Source organism: Dreissena polymorpha, chromosome 12 (assembly GCF_020536995.1).
Source record: "Dreissena polymorpha isolate Duluth1 chromosome 12, UMN_Dpol_1.0, whole genome shotgun sequence".
Classification (NCBI taxonomy): Eukaryota; Metazoa; Mollusca; class Bivalvia; order Myida; family Dreissenidae; genus Dreissena; species Dreissena polymorpha.
In genome coordinates, this window is record NC_068366.1 from 41,558,974 (window position 1) to 41,576,944 (window position 17,971).

The window sequence follows — 17,971 nt, forward strand, 5'->3', positions numbered from 1 at the left end:
GTAGGTAGACCGCAATACCGCTTCCGAAATGTGTATTCATACTATCTCCTTCGAGGTTATAATATACCAAAAGATTTCCTTAACAAATTCAATGTAAAATCAACAACTTCAACGAAAAATAAAGTCAAACTTTTGCGCGTAGACACCCCCATACCCATACCTTTTCTTAAAGAGCACGCCAAGCCGAATGGATTTAAACAATAAAAAAGATGGGTCATGCATTATGTAAGAAAGAACTCGACGCGAATCAACGGTCACTGTTTTAAGGCCACCTTTTTACCGGCTGATCTCCAGTTGATGAGGGTTTCCCGCCATCTGTCAAAATCTCATGTAGTCTCCACCCTATAAGCAAAACACTGAATTTGTAGTATACAACAATGTTTTCCCTACCACATGCACACAGAAATATTCAAAAATAAAGTCATGGCAAGTGCACATACAGAGAATTGTGTCTTCAAATAAATGACGTTCCATTTTTTAGAGGGTATAGCATTGAACACCAAAATGATTTAGTATATTGTAACCTAAAGGAGAAATATATTCTGATTAAAATGTGTTTTTCTTGCATATTATTATCTTCCTATTCATATTGCACCAATATATTAAGTTTGGCTGGATTATCTGTCCATTTGGCCATTTTATATCATATTTTCACACGCTGGTGTTTTCCGTCCGAAGAAGGCGATTTTAGGCCTGTTAAAGCTTAAATGTCCCTTTAAGATTTAAAGCTGTTGTTTTCAATATCTGCAACAAAATACCAAAACAAACCAAATGGATAGGCACCTGGGGCTTATGCGGGGTGGGGAAAGAATGAATTTGTTAGATATTTTCACTCTAAGCAATTTTGATAATGTCTTTTTAGTTGTGTTTTTTTTTTAAATAACCCCAAAAATGTCAATTTCAAAGCAAAAAAATTCCAATTTCATCCAAAACAATAAACAAATTAGAAAAAATGAAAGATCAAAGATACTTTGAAGTGTAGAAATCAATAACCTTCCAATAACTTTTTGTTGCGCAACAATAAAAGTGTGAAATCTTGAAAGCGCCTTGTCGCTCGGAGCCCCTTTATTTACCAGCAGCCAATTATATATTCTAGCATATAATGTCATGGGTGCCTTTAAACTGCAACAGATGGTCAATATGCACTGCCAGCTCTCATTTAGAGGTTCAAGAGAACACAACATTTTATATTTTAGGCAAAAAATAAGTACTTTTGACTATTTTTATGGTGGCAATCAGTTCAAAATGGAGGTTCATAACCGAGCGAAAGAAAAAAATGCTCATGTTGGGGGTTTAGACCGGAAGGAAAGGTTAAAATGAACAAGATACATATATGTAGGCAAGCATTATAAGCTTAGCAATGAGGTTGCATGTACTAGCAGGGCCAGAAAGGGAGCTCAGACCAATGTAGGCTTCCTGAAAGGGGTTTCTAGTACTTCTTCTGGGCACACAGCTTCACGCAGAATTCTCAACACAACAAATATCATCGATCCATGTCACCTTTGTATGCAAAGACACGCGAATAAGGGAAATACTTCCCTTACATCACTGAATGAGAGAAGCATGTACCAAATAAAAAACAAAACTGGTTGCTGAAAGTGCCAAATTTTGGCAAAAAGATCCCTCTTAGGTAAATGATGAAGGGGACACTTGCTACAACAATCCTATGTTTAAGTCCGACGCGACATCCTTTCAAGCCAGAACATTAACAGTAAGCATATTGTGAGAAAACACTACCAAACACAAGCTAATTGTAGGGTTACAAGTAGCAAATTAACTCAGCTGTACTGCATACATGCTCAGGAACAAGGATAAACCTGTTAAGTGCCAACTTCCACTGCCAGCAAAGCACGAGCTTTACGTGTCGGGACGCGGAACTATAGATTCAAACTGAACGGGGAATTGCACAACGGCAAGGGTTTGAGTGACCACAAACCTGATTATGGCAGTATTTCACACCTTAAGCATCATTAATTTGCTTATTTGCTTGTGTACATGATAATAATTTAGTATTACTACCTGTTTTGCAATCAATTACTCTTATGCAGTGGCCCTCGGCTTAGTCGCAGACATTTCTCTACCTGAAAAAGTTAAAATACCCAATTGAAATAGATATAAAATGAAAAAAACACATGCATTTATGTATTTTAAGTGTATTTCAATGAATAATATGAAGTGATAAAGCTTGTTATATTCATGATTGTACTAAATATGAAGGCTGGCTCAGCTAAGCATCTGCTGCACTGTCCAAACTGTAAAAATGTCCGCCATTCCATGTCTACGAAATGGGGCTCTGTTTGAATGTTAATGCTTTACGCACAAGCTATTGTTGCGTTACTGGATCACGGAGACCCAGGCGTTGAATTCTGACTTCATGTAGCACATTAATGCTTCACGGTCAACCAATATGCCTTTGAATTTAAGTTGGAAAGCAATTTAGCCCTTATTCGGCTATATAAGGGTGGAGGGTCAACTTAAAAAACAACTATTCCAGGTCAAATCATCTGAATTCATGCATTTAATGCCCTTATAATCTTCTCGTTTGCTAAGAAATGACCAAAAATCAGCTTTCCCAGTCATATTTTGCACTTGCAGATGATATTTCATTTTTACCTTAAGTTAGTTTAGGAGAAATATATTCTGATTAAAATGTGTTTTTCTTGCATATTATTATCTTCCTATTCATATTGCACCAATATATTAAGTTTGGCTGGATTATCTGTCCATTTGGCCATTTTATATCATATTTTCACACGCTGGTGTTTTCCGTCCGAAGAAGGCGATTTTAGGCCTGTTAAAGCTTAAATGTCCCTTTAAGATTTAAAGCTGTTGTTTTCAATATCTGCAACAAAATACCAAAACAAACCAAATGGATAGGCACCTGGGGCTTATGCGGGGTGGGGAAAGAATGAATTTGTTAGATATTTTCACTCTAAGCAATTTTGATAATGTCTTTTTAGTTGTGTTTTTTTTTTTAAATAACCCCAAAAATGTCAATTTCAAAGCAAAAAAATTCCAATTTCATCCAAAACAATAAACAAATTAGAAAAAATGAAAGATCAAAGATACTTTGAAGTGTAGAAATCAATAACCTTCCAATAACTTTTTGTTGCGCAACAATAAAAGTGTGAAATCTTGAAAGCGCCTTGTCGCTCGGAGCCCCTTTATTTACCAGCAGCCAATTATATATTCTAGCATATAATGTCATGGGTGCCTTTAAACTGCAGCAGATGGTCAATATGCACTGCCAGCTCTCATTTAGAGGTTCAAGAGAACACAACATTTTATATTTTAGGCAAAAAATAAGTACTTTTGACTATTTTTATGGTGGCAATCAGTTCAAAATGGAGGTTCATAACCGAGCGAAAGAAAAAAATGCTCATGTTGGGGGTTTAGACCGGAAGGAAAGGTTAAAATGAACAAGATACATATATGTAGGCAAGCATTATAAGCTTAGCAATGAGGTTGCATGTACTAGCAGGGCCAGAAAGGGAGCTCAGACCAATGTAGGCTTCCTGAAAGGGGTTTCTAGTACTTCTTCTGGGCACACAGCTTCACGCAGAATTCTCAACACAACAAATATCATCGATCCATGTCACCTTTGTATGCAAAGACACGCGAATAAGGGAAATACTTCCCTTACATCACTGAATGAGAGAAGCATGTACCAAATAAAAAACAAAACTGGTTGCTGAAAGTGCCAAATTTTGGCAAAAAGATCCCTCTTAGGTAAATGATGAAGGGGACACTTGCTACAACAATCCTATGTTTAAGTCCGACGCGACATCCTTTCAAGCCAGAACATTAACAGTAAGCATATTGTGAGAAAACACTACCAAACACAAGCTAATTGTAGGGTTACAAGTAGCAAATTAACTCAGCTGTACTGCATACATGCTCAGGAACAAGGATAAACCTGTTAAGTGCCAACTTCCACTGCCAGCAAAGCACGAGCTTTACGTGTCGGGACGCGGAACTATAGATTCAAACTGAACGGGGAATTGCACAACGGCAAGGGTTTGAGTGACCACAAACCTGATTATGGCAGTATTTCACACCTTAAGCATCATTAATTTGCTTATTTGCTTGTGTACATGATAATAATTTAGTATTACTACCTGTTTTGCAATCAATTACTCTTATGCAGTGGCCCTCGGCTTAGTCGCAGACATTTCTCTACCTGAAAAAGTCAAAATACCCAATTGAAATAGATATAAAATGAAAAAAACACATGCATTTATGTATTTTAAGTGTATTTCAATGAATAATATGAAGTGATAAAGCTTGTTATATTCATGATTGTACTAAATATGAAGGCTGGCTCAGCTAAGCATCTGCTGCACTGTCCAAACTGTAAAAATGTCCGCCATTCCATGTCTACGAAATGGGGCTCTGTTTGAATGTTAATGCTTTACGCACAAGCTATTGTTGCGTTACTGGATCACGGAGACCCAGGCGTTGAATTCTGACTTCATGTAGCACATTAATGCTTCACGGTCAACCAATATGCCTTTGAATTTAAGTTGGAAAGCAATTTAGCCCTTATTCGGCTATATAAGGGTGGAGGGTCAACTTAAAAAACAACTATTCCAGGTCAAATCATCTGAATTCATGCATTTAATGCCCTTATAATCTTCTCGTTTGCTAAGAAATGACCAAAAATCAGCTTTCCCAGTCATATTTTGCACTTGCAGATGATATTTCATTTTTACCTTAAGTTAGTTTAGGTTATAATATACCAAAAGATTTCCTTAACAAATTCAATGTAAAATCAACAACTTCAACGAAAAATAAAGTCAAACTTTTGCGCATAGACACCCCCATACCCATACCTTTTCTTAAAGAGCACGCCAAGCCGAATGGATTTAAACAATAAAAAAGATGGGTCATGCAGTATGTAAGAAAGAACTCGACGCGAATCAACGGTCACTGTTTTAAGGCCACCTTTTTACCGGCTGATCTCCAGTTGATGAGGGTTTCCCGCCATCTGTCAAAATCTCATGTAGTCTCCACCCTATAAGCAAAACACTGAATTTGTAGTATACAACAATGTTTTCCCTACCACATGCACACAGAAATATTCAAAAATAAAGTCATGGCAAGTGCACATACAGAGAATTGTGTCTTCAAATAAATGACGTTCCATTTTTTAGAGGGTATAGCATTGAACACCAAAATGATTTAGTATATTGTAACCTAAAGGAGAAATATATTCTGATTAAAATGTGTTTTTCTTGCATATTATTATCTTCCTATTCATATTGCACCAATATATTAAGTTTGGCTGGATTATCTGTCCATTTGGCCATTTTATATCATATTTTCACACGCTGGTGTTTTCCGTCCGAAGAAGGCGATTTTAGGCCTGTTAAAGCTTAAATGTCCCTTTAAGATTTAAAGCTGTTGTTTTCAATATCTGCAACAAAATACCAAAACAAACCAAATGGATAGGCACCTGGGGCTTATGCGGGGTGGGGAAAGAATGAATTTGTTAGATATTTTCACTCTAAGCAATTTTGATAATGTCTTTTTAGTTGTGTTTTTTTTTTAAATAACCCCAAAAATGTCAATTTCAAAGCAAAAAAATTCCAATTTCATCCAAAACAATAAACAAATTAGAAAAAATGAAAGATCAAAGATACTTTGAAGTGTAGAAATCAATAACCTTCCAATAACTTTTTGTTGCGCAACAATAAAAGTGTGAAATCTTGAAAGCGCCTTGTCGCTCGGAGCCCCTTTATTTACCAGCAGCCAATTATATATTCTAGCATATAATGTCATGGGTGCCTTTAAACTGCAGCAGATGGTCAATATGCACTGCCAGCTCTCATTTAGAGGTTCAAGAGAACACAACATTTTATATTTTAGGCAAAAAATAAGTACTTTTGACTATTTTTATGGTGGCAATCAGTTCAAAATGGAGGTTCATAACCGAGCGAAAGAAAAAAATGCTCATGTTGGGGGTTTAGACCGGAAGGAAAGGTTAAAATGAACAAGATACATATATGTAGGCAAGCATTATAAGCTTAGCAATGAGGTTGCATGTACTAGCAGGGCCAGAAAGGGAGCTCAGACCAATGTAGGCTTCCTGAAAGGGGTTTCTAGTACTTCTTCTGGGCACACAGCTTCACGCAGAATTCTCAACACAACAAATATCATCGATCCATGTCACCTTTGTATGCAAAGACACGCGAATAAGGGAAATACTTCCCTTACATCACTGAATGAGAGAAGCATGTACCAAATAAAAAACAAAACTGGTTGCTGAAAGTGCCAAATTTTGGCAAAAAGATCCCTCTTAGGTAAATGATGAAGGGGACACTTGCTACAACAATCCTATGTTTAAGTCCGACGCGACATCCTTTCAAGCCAGAACATTAACAGTAAGCATATTGTGAGAAAACACTACCAAACACAAGCTAATTGTAGGGTTACAAGTAGCAAATTAACTCAGCTGTACTGCATACATGCTCAGGAACAAGGATAAACCTGTTAAGTGCCAACTTCCACTGCCAGCAAAGCACGAGCTTTACGTGTCGGGACGCGGAACTATAGATTCAAACTGAACGGGGAATTGCACAACGGCAAGGGTTTGAGTGACCACAAACCTGATTATGGCAGTATTTCACACCTTAAGCATCATTAATTTGCTTATTTGCTTGTGTACATGATAATAATTTAGTATTACTACCTGTTTTGCAATCAATTACTCTTATGCAGTGGCCCTCGGCTTAGTCGCAGACATTTCTCTACCTGAAAAAGTCAAAATACCCAATTGAAATAGATATAAAATGAAAAAAACACATGCATTTATGTATTTTAAGTGTATTTCAATGAATAATATGAAGTGATAAAGCTTGTTATATTCATGATTGTACTAAATATGAAGGCTGGCTCAGCTAAGCATCTGCTGCACTGTCCAAACTGTAAAAATGTCCGCCATTCCATGTCTACGAAATGGGGCTCTGTTTGAATGTTAATGCTTTACGCACAAGCTATTGTTGCGTTACTGGATCACGGAGACCCAGGCGTTGAATTCTGACTTCATGTAGCACATTAATGCTTCACGGTCAACCAATATGCCTTTGAATTTAAGTTGGAAAGCAATTTAGCCCTTATTCGGCTATATAAGGGTGGAGGGTCAACTTAAAAAACAACTATTCCAGGTCAAATCATCTGAATTCATGCATTTAATGCCCTTATAATCTTCTCGTTTGCTAAGAAATGACCAAAAATCAGCTTTCCCAGTCATATTTTGCACTTGCAGATGATATTTCATTTTTACCTTAAGTTAGTTTAAAGGAGAAATATATTCTGATTAAAATGTGTTTTTCTTGCATATTATTATCTTCCTATTCATATTGCACCAATATATTAAGTTTGGCTGGATTATCTGTCCATTTGGCCATTTTATATCATATTTTCACACGCTGGTGTTTTCCGTCCGAAGAAGGCGATTTTAGGCCTGTTAAAGCTTAAATGTCCCTTTAAGATTTAAAGCTGTTGTTTTCAATATCTGCAACAAAATACCAAAACAAACCAAATGGATAGGCACCTGGGGCTTATGCGGGGTGGGGAAAGAATGAATTTGTTAGATATTTTCACTCTAAGCAATTTTGATAATGTCTTTTTAGTTGTGTTTTTTTTTTAAATAACCCCAAAAATGTCAATTTCAAAGCAAAAAAATTCCAATTTCATCCAAAACAATAAACAAATTAGAAAAAATGAAAGATCAAAGATACTTTGAAGTGTAGAAATCAATAACCTTCCAATAACTTTTTGTTGCGCAACAATAAAAGTGTGAAATCTTGAAAGCGCCTTGTCGCTCGGAGCCCCTTTATTTACCAGCAGCCAATTATATATTCTAGCATATAATGTCATGGGTGCCTTTAAACTGCAGCAGATGGTCAATATGCACTGCCAGCTCTCATTTAGAGGTTCAAGAGAACACAACATTTTATATTTTAGGCAAAAAATAAGTACTTTTGACTATTTTTATGGTGGCAATCAGTTCAAAATGGAGGTTCATAACCGAGCGAAAGAAAAAAAATGCTCATGTTGGGGGTTTAGACCGGAAGGAAAGGTTAAAATGAACAAGATACATATATGTAGGCAAGCATTATAAGCTTAGCAATGAGGTTGCATGTACTAGCAGGGCCAGAAAGGGAGCTCAGACCAATGTAGGCTTCCTGAAAGGGGTTTCTAGTACTTCTTCTGGGCACACAGCTTCACGCAGAATTCTCAACACAACAAATATCATCGATCCATGTCACCTTTGTATGCAAAGACACGCGAATAAGGGAAATACTTCCCTTACATCACTGAATGAGAGAAGCATGTACCAAATAAAAAACAAAACTGGTTGCTGAAAGTGCCAAATTTTGCCAAAAAGATCCCTCTTAGGTAAATGATGAAGGGGACACTTGCTACAACAATCCTATGTTTAAGTCCGACGCGACATCCTTTCAAGCCAGAACATTAACAGTAAGCATATTGTGAGAAAACACTACCAAACACAAGCTAATTGTAGGGTTACAAGTAGCAAATTAACTCAGCTGTACTGCATACATGCTCAGGAACAAGGATAAACCTGTTAAGTGCCAACTTCCACTGCCAGCAAAGCACGAGCTTTACGTGTCGGGACGCGGAACTATAGATTCAAACTGAACGGGGAATTGCACAACGGCAAGGGTTTGAGTGACCACAAACCTGATTATGGCAGTATTTCACACCTTAAGCATCATTAATTTGCTTATTTGCTTGTGTACATGATAATAATTTAGTATTACTACCTGTTTTGCAATCAATTACTCTTATGCAGTGGCCCTCGGCTTAGTCGCAGACATTTCTCTACCTGAAAAAGTCAAAATACCCAATTGAAATAGATATAAAATGAAAAAAAACACATGCATTTATGTATTTTAAGTGTATTTCAATGAATAATATGAAGTGATAAAGCTTGTTATATTCATGATTGTACTAAATATGAAGGCTGGCTCAGCTAAGCATCTGCTGCACTGTCCAAACTGTAAAAATGTCCGCCATTCCATGTCTACGAAATGGGGCTCTGTTTGAATGTTAATGCTTTACGCACAAGCTATTGTTGCGTTACTGGATCACGGAGACCCAGGCGTTGAATTCTGACTTCATGTAGCACATTAATGCTTCACGGTCAACCAATATGCCTTTGAATTTAAGTTGGAAAGCAATTTAGCCCTTATTCGGCTATATAAGGGTGGAGGGTCAACTTAAAAAACAACTATTCCAGGTCAAATCATCTGAATTCATGCATTTAATGCCCTTATAATCTTCTCGTTTGCTAAGAAATGACCAAAAATCAGCTTTCCCAGTCATATTTTGCACTTGCAGATGATATTTCATTTTTACCTTAAGTTAGTTTAAAGGAGAAATATATTCTGATTAAAATGTGTTTTTCTTGCATATTATTATCTTCCTATTCATATTGCACCAATATATTAAGTTTGGCTGGATTATCTGTCCATTTGGCCATTTTATATCATATTTTCACACGCTGGTGTTTTCCGTCCGAAGAAGGCGATTTTAGGCCTGTTAAAGCTTAAATGTCCCTTTAAGATTTAAAGCTGTTGTTTTCAATATCTGCAACAAAATACCAAAACAAACCAAATGGATAGGCACCTGGGGCTTATGCGGGGTGGGGAAAGAATGAATTTGTTAGATATTTTCACTCTAAGCAATTTTGATAATGTCTTTTTAGTTGTGTTTTTTTTTTAAATAACCCCAAAAATGTCAATTTCAAAGCAAAAAAATTCCAATTTCATCCAAAACAATAAACAAATTAGAAAAAAATGAAAGATCAAAGATACTTTGAAGTGTAGAAATCAATAACCTTCCAATAACTTTTTGTTGCGCAACAATAAAAGTGTGAAATCTTGAAAGCGCCTTGTCGCTCGGAGCCCCTTTATTTACCAGCAGCCAATTATATATTCTAGCATATAATGTCATGGGTGCCTTTAAACTGCAGCAGATGGTCAATATGCACTGCCAGCTCTCATTTAGAGGTTCAAGAGAACACAACATTTTATATTTTAGGCAAAAAATAAGTACTTTTGACTATTTTTATGGTGGCAATCAGTTCAAAATGGAGGTTCATAACCGAGCGAAAGAAAAAAAATGCTCATGTTGGGGGTTTAGACCGGAAGGAAAGGTTAAAATGAACAAGATACATATATGTAGGCAAGCATTATAAGCTTAGCAATGAGGTTGCATGTACTAGCAGGGCCAGAAAGGGAGCTCAGACCAATGTAGGCTTCCTGAAAGGGGTTTCTAGTACTTCTTCTGGGCACACAGCTTCACGCAGAATTCTCAACACAACAAATATCATCGATCCATGTCACCTTTGTATGCAAAGACACGCGAATAAGGGAAATACTTCCCTTACATCACTGAATGAGAGAAGCATGTACCAAATAAAAAACAAAACTGGTTGCTGAAAGTGCCAAATTTTGCCAAAAAGATCCCTCTTAGGTAAATGATGAAGGGGACACTTGCTACAACAATCCTATGTTTAAGTCCGACGCGACATCCTTTCAAGCCAGAACATTAACAGTAAGCATATTGTGAGAAAACACTACCAAACACAAGCTAATTGTAGGGTTACAAGTAGCAAATTAACTCAGCTGTACTGCATACATGCTCAGGAACAAGGATAAACCTGTTAAGTGCCAACTTCCACTGCCAGCAAAGCACGAGCTTTACGTGTCGGGACGCGGAACTATAGATTCAAACTGAACGGGGAATTGCACAACGGCAAGGGTTTGAGTGACCACAAACCTGATTATGGCAGTATTTCACACCTTAAGCATCATTAATTTGCTTATTTGCTTGTGTACATGATAATAATTTAGTATTACTACCTGTTTTGCAATCAATTACTCTTATGCAGTGGCCCTCGGCTTAGTCGCAGACATTTCTCTACCTGAAAAAGTCAAAATACCCAATTGAAATAGATATAAAATGAAAAAAACACATGCATTTATGTATTTTAAGTGTATTTCAATGAATAATATGAAGTGATAAAGCTTGTTATATTCATGATTGTACTAAATATGAAGGCTGGCTCAGCTAAGCATCTGCTGCACTGTCCAAACTGTAAAAATGTCCGCCATTCCATGTCTACGAAATGGGGCTCTGTTTGAATGTTAATGCTTTACGCACAAGCTATTGTTGCGTTACTGGATCACGGAGACCCAGGCGTTGAATTCTGACTTCATGTAGCACATTAATGCTTCACGGTCAACCAATATGCCTTTGAATTTAAGTTGGAAAGCAATTTAGCCCTTATTCGGCTATATAAGGGTGGAGGGTCAACTTAAAAAACAACTATTCCAGGTCAAATCATCTGAATTCATGCATTTAATGCCCTTATAATCTTCTCGTTTGCTAAGAAATGACCAAAAATCAGCTTTCCCAGTCATATTTTGCACTTGCAGATGATATTTCATTTTTACCTTAAGTTAGTTTAGGTTATAATATACCAAAAGATTTCCTTAACAAATTCAATGTAAAATCAACAACTTCAACGAAAAATAAAGTCAAACTTTTGCGCGTAGACACCCCCATACCCATACCTTTTCTTAAAGAGCACGCCAAGCCGAATGGATTTAAACAATAAAAAAGATGGGTCATGCAGTATGTAAGAAAGAACTCGACGCGAATCAACGGTCACTGTTTTAAGGCCACCTTTTTACCGGCTGATCTCCAGTTGATGAGGGTTTCCCGCCATCTGTCAAAATCTCATGTAGTCTCCACCCTATAAGCAAAACACTGAATTTGTAGTATACAACAATGTTTTCCCTACCACATGCACACAGAAATATTCAAAAATAAAGTCATGGCAAGTGCACATACAGAGAATTGTGTCTTCAAATAAATGACGTTCCATTTTTTAGAGGGTATAGCATTGAACACCAAAATGATTTAGTATATTGTAACCTAAAGGAGAAATATATTCTGATTAAAATGTGTTTTTCTTGCATATTATTATCTTCCTATTCATATTGCACCAATATATTAAGTTTGGCTGGATTATCTGTCCATTTGGCCATTTTATATCATATTTTCACACGCTGGTGTTTTCCGTCCGAAGAAGGCGATTTTAGGCCTGTTAAAGCTTAAATGTCCCTTTAAGATTTAAAGCTGTTGTTTTCAATATCTGCAACAAAATACCAAAACAAACCAAATGGATAGGCACCTGGGGCTTATGCGGGGTGGGGAAAGAATGAATTTGTTAGATATTTTCACTCTAAGCAATTTTGATAATGTCTTTTAGTTGTGTTTTTTTTTTAAATAACCCCAAAAATGTCAATTTCAAAGCAAAAAAATTCCAATTTCATCCAAAACAATAAACAAATTAGAAAAAATGAAAGATCAAAGATACTTTGAAGTGTAGAAATCAATAACCTTCCAATAACTTTTTGTTGCGCAACAATAAAAGTGTGAAATCTTGAAAGCGCCTTGTCGCTCGGAGCCCCTTTATTTACCAGCAGCCAATTATATATTCTAGCATATAATGTCATGGGTGCCTTTAAACTGCAGCAGATGGTCAATATGCACTGCCAGCTCTCATTTAGAGGTTCAAGAGAACACAACATTTTATATTTTAGGCAAAAAATAAGTACTTTTGACTATTTTTATGGTGGCAATCAGTTCAAAATGGAGGTTCATAACCGAGCGAAAGAAAAAAATGCTCATGTTGGGGGTTTAGACCGGAAGGAAAGGTTAAAATGAACAAGATACATATATGTAGGCAAGCATTATAAGCTTAGCAATGAGGTTGCATGTACTAGCAGGGCCAGAAAGGGAGCTCAGACCAATGTAGGCTTCCTGAAAGGGGTTTCTAGTACTTCTTCTGGGCACACAGCTTCACGCAGAATTCTCAACACAACAAATATCATCGATCCATGTCACCTTTGTATGCAAAGACACGCGAATAAGGGAAATACTTCCCTTACATCACTGAATGAGAGAAGCATGTACCAAATAAAAAACAAAACTGGTTGCTGAAAGTGCCAAATTTTGGCAAAAAGATCCCTCTTAGGTAAATGATGAAGGGGACACTTGCTACAACAATCCTATGTTTAAGTCCGACGCGACATCCTTTCAAGCCAGAACATTAACAGTAAGCATATTGTGAGAAAACACTACCAAACACAAGCTAATTGTAGGGTTACAAGTAGCAAATTAACTCAGCTGTACTGCATACATGCTCAGGAACAAGGATAAACCTGTTAAGTGCCAACTTCCACTGCCAGCAAAGCACGAGCTTTACGTGTCGGGACGCGGAACTATAGATTCAAACTGAACGGGGAATTGCACAACGGCAAGGGTTTGAGTGACCACAAACCTGATTATGGCAGTATTTCACACCTTAAGCATCATTAATTTGCTTATTTGCTTGTGTACATGATAATAATTTAGTATTACTACCTGTTTTGCAATCAATTACTCTTATGCAGTGGCCCTCGGCTTAGTCGCAGACATTTCTCTACCTGAAAAAGTCAAAATACCCAATTGAAATAGATATAAAATGAAAAAAACACATGCATTTATGTATTTTAAGTGTATTTCAATGAATAATATGAAGTGATAAAGCTTGTTATATTCATGATTGTACTAAATATGAAGGCTGGCTCAGCTAAGCATCTGCTGCACTGTCCAAACTGTAAAAATGTCCGCCATTCCATGTCTACGAAATGGGGCTCTGTTTGAATGTTAATGCTTTACGCACAAGCTATTGTTTGCGTTACTGGATCACGGAGACCCAGGCGTTGAATTCTGACTTCATGTAGCACATTAATGCTTCACGGTCAACCAATATGCCTTTGAATTTAAGTTGGAAAGCAATTTAGCCCTTATTCGGCTATATAAGGGTGGAGGGTCAACTTAAAAAACAACTATTCCAGGTCAAATCATCTGAATTCATGCATTTAATGCCCTTATAATCTTCTCGTTTGCTAAGAAATGACCAAAAATCAGCTTTCCCAGTCATATTTTTGCACTTGCAGATGATATTTCATTTTACCTTAAGTTAGTTTATAAAGGAGAAATATATTCTGATTAAAATGTGTTTTTCTTGCATATTATTATCTTCCTATTCATATTGCACCAATATATTAAGTTTGGCTGGATTATCTGTCCATTTGGCCATTTTATATCATATTTTCACACGCTGGTGTTTTCCGTCCGAAGAAGGCGATTTTAGGCCTGTTAAAGCTTAAATGTCCCTTTAAGATTTAAAGCTGTTGTTTTCAATATCTGCAACAAAATACCAAAACAAACCAAATGGATAGGCACCTGGGGCTTATGCGGGGTGGGGAAAGAATGAATTTGTTAGATATTTTCACTCTAAGCAATTTTGATAATGTCTTTTTAGTTGTGTTTTTTTTTTAAATAACCCCAAAAATGTCAATTTCAAAGCAAAAAAATTCCAATTTCATCCAAAACAATAAACAAATTAGAAAAAATGAAAGATCAAAGATACTTTGAAGTGTAGAAATCAATAACCTTCCAATAACTTTTTGTTGCGCAACAATAAAAGTGTGAAATCTTGAAAGCGCCTTTTCGCTCGGAGCCCCTTTATTTACCAGCAGCCAATTATATATTCTAGCATATAATGTCATGGGTGCCTTTAAACTGCAGCAGATGGTCAATATGCACTGCCAGCTCTCATTTAGAGGTTCAAGAGAACACAACATTTTATATTTTAGGCAAAAAATAAGTACTTTTGACTATTTTTATGGTGGCAATCAGTTCAAAATGGAGGTTCATAACCGAGCGAAAGAAAAAAATGCTCATGTTGGGGGTTTAGACCGGAAGGAAAGGTTAAAATGAACAAGATACATATATGTAGGCAAGCATTATAAGCTTAGCAATGAGGTTGCATGTACTAGCAGGGCCAGAAAGGGAGCTCAGACCAATGTAGGCTTCCTGAAAGGGGTTTCTAGTACTTCTTCTGGGCACACAGCTTCACGCAGAATTCTCAACACAACAAATATCATCGATCCATGTCACCTTTGTATGCAAAGACACGCGAATAAGGGAAATACTTCCCTTACATCACTGAATGAGAGAAGCATGTACCAAATAAAAAACAAAACTGGTTGCTGAAAGTGCCAAATTTTGGCAAAAAGATCCCTCTTAGGTAAATGATGAAGGGGACACTTGCTACAACAATCCTATGTTTAAGTCCGACGCGACATCCTTTCAAGCCAGAACATTAACAGTAAGCATATTGTGAGAAAACACTACCAAACACAAGCTAATTGTAGGGTTACAAGTAGCAAATTAACTCAGCTGTACTGCATACATGCTCAGGAACAAGGATAAACCTGTTAAGTGCCAACTTCCACTGCCAGCAAAGCACGAGCTTTACGTGTCGGGACGCGGAACTATAGATTCAAACTGAACGGGGAATTGCACAACGGCAAGGGTTTGAGTGACCACAAACCTGATTATGGCAGTATTTCACACCTTAAGCATCATTAATTTGCTTATTTGCTTGTGTACATGATAATAATTAGTATTACTACCTGTTTTGCAATCAATTACTCTTATGCAGTGGCCCTCGGCTTAGTCGCAGACATTTCTCTACCTGAAAAAGTCAAAATACCCAATTGAAATAGATATAAAATGAAAAAAACACATGCATTTATGTATTTTAAGTGTATTTCAATGAATAATATGAAGTGATAAAGCTTGTTATATTCATGATTGTACTAAATATGAAGGCTGGCTCAGCTAAGCATCTGCTGCACTGTCCAAACTGTAAAAATGTCCGCCATTCCATGTCTACGAAATGGGGCTCTGTTTGAATGTTAATGCTTTACGCACAAGCTATTGTTGCGTTACTGGATCACGGAGACCCAGGCGTTGAATTCTGACTTCATGTAGCACATTAATGCTTCACGGTCAACCAATATGCCTTTGAATTTAAGTTGGAAAGCAATTTAGCCCTTATTCGGCTATATAAGGGTGGAGGGTCAACTTAAAAAACAACTATTCCAGGTCAAATCATCTGAATTCATGCATTTAATGCCCTTATAATCTTCTCGTTTGCTAAGAAATGACCAAAAATCAGCTTTCCCAGTCATATTTGCACTTGCAGATGATATTTCATTTTTACCTTAAGTTAGTTTATAAAGGAGAAATATATTCTGATTAAAATGTGTTTTTCTTGCATATTATTATCTTCCTATTCATATTGCACCAATATATTAAGTTTGGCTGGATTATCTGTCCATTTGGCCATTTTATATCATATTTTCACACGCTGGTGTTTTCCGTCCGAAGAAGGCGATTTTAGGCCTGTTAAAGCTTAAATGTCCCTTTAAGATTTAAAGCTGTTGTTTTCAATATCTGCAACAAAATACCAAAACAAACCAAATGGATAGGCACCTGGGGCTTATGCGGGGTGGGGAAAGAATGAATTTGTTAGATATTTTCACTCTAAGCAATTTTGATAATGTCTTTTTAGTTGTGTTTTTTTTTTAAATAACCCCAAAAATGTCAATTTCAAAGCAAAAAAATTCCAATTTCATCCAAAACAATAAACAAATTAGAAAAAATGAAAGATCAAAGATACTTTGAAGTGTAGAAATCAATAACCTTCCAATAACTTTTTGTTGCGCAACAATAAAAGTGTGAAATCTTGAAAGCGCCTTGTCGCTCGGAGCCCCTTTATTTACCAGCAGCCAATTATATATTCTAGCATATAATGTCATGGGTGCCTTTAAACTGCAGCAGATGGTCAATATGCACTGCCAGCTCTCATTTAGAGGTTCAAGAGAACACAACATTTTATATTTTAGGCAAAAAATAAGTACTTTTGACTATTTTTATGGTGGCAATCAGTTCAAAATGGAGGTTCATAACCGAGCGAAAGAAAAAAATGCTCATGTTGGGGGTTTAGACCGGAAGGAAAGGTTAAAATGAACAAGATACATATATGTAGGCAAGCATTATAAGCTTAGCAATGAGGTTGCATGTACTAGCAGGGCCAGAAAGGGAGCTCAGACCAATGTAGGCTTCCTGAAAGGGGTTTCTAGTACTTCTTCTGGGCACACAGCTTCACGCAGAATTCTCAACACAACAAATATCATCGATCCATGTCACCTTTGTATGCAAAGACACGCGAATAAGGGAAATACTTCCCTTACATCACTGAATGAGAGAAGCATGTACCAAATAAAAACAAAACTGGTTGCTGAAAGTGCCAAATTTTGGCAAAAAGATCCCTCTTAGGTAAATGATGAAGGGGACCTTGCTACACAACAATCCTATGTTTAAGTCCGACGCGACATCCTTTCAAGCCAGAACATTAACAGTAAGCATATTGTGAGAAAACACTACCAAACACAAGCTAATTGTAGGGTTACAAGTAGCAAATTAACTCAGCTGTACTGCATACATGCTCAGGAACAAGGATAAACCTGTTAAGTGCCAACTTCCACTGCCAGCAAAGCACGAGCTTTACGTGTCGGGACGCGGAACTATAGATTCAAACTGAACGGGGAATTGCACAACGGCAAGGGTTTGAGTGACCACAAACCTGATTATGGCAGTATTTCACACCTTAAGCATCATTAATTTGCTTATTTGCTTGTGTACATGATAATAATTTAGTATTACTACCTGTTTTGCAATCAATTACTCTTATGCAGTGGCCCTCGGCTTAGTCGCAGACATTTCTCTACCTGAAAAAGTCAAAATACCCAATTGAAATAGATATAAAATGAAAAAAAACACATGCATTTATGTATTTTAAGTGTATTTCAATGAATAATATGAAGTGATAAAGCTTGTTATATTCATGATTGTACTAAATATGAAGGCTGGCTCGCTAAGCATCTGCTGCACCTGTCACAACTGTAAAAATGTCCGCCATTCCATGTCTACGAAATGGGGCTCTGTTTGAATGTTAATGCTTTACGCA

At 36.8% G+C, this 17,971-nt stretch overlaps 1 long non-coding RNA gene across 12 annotated transcripts; it reads right to left on the bottom strand.

Annotated features, from left to right (window-relative positions):
• Positions 1-236: 236 nt before the first annotated feature.
• Positions 237-17,770, bottom strand: LOC127852890 (uncharacterized). 12 transcript variants are annotated; one of them, XR_008036340.1, is made up of 6 exons: positions 17,671-17,770; positions 11,730-11,791; positions 6,692-6,753; positions 4,953-5,014; positions 2,020-2,081; positions 237-342 (listed from the first exon to the last, which is right to left on the bottom strand). It is a non-coding gene; the product is annotated as an uncharacterized LOC127852890 (long non-coding RNA). The 12 variants fall into 12 exon arrangements; XR_008036345.1 differs by lacking the exon at positions 6,692-6,753 and adding an exon at positions 8,793-8,854; XR_008036346.1 differs by lacking the exon at positions 6,692-6,753 and adding an exon at positions 10,896-10,957.
• Between the last annotated feature and the right edge of the window lie 201 nt (positions 17,771-17,971).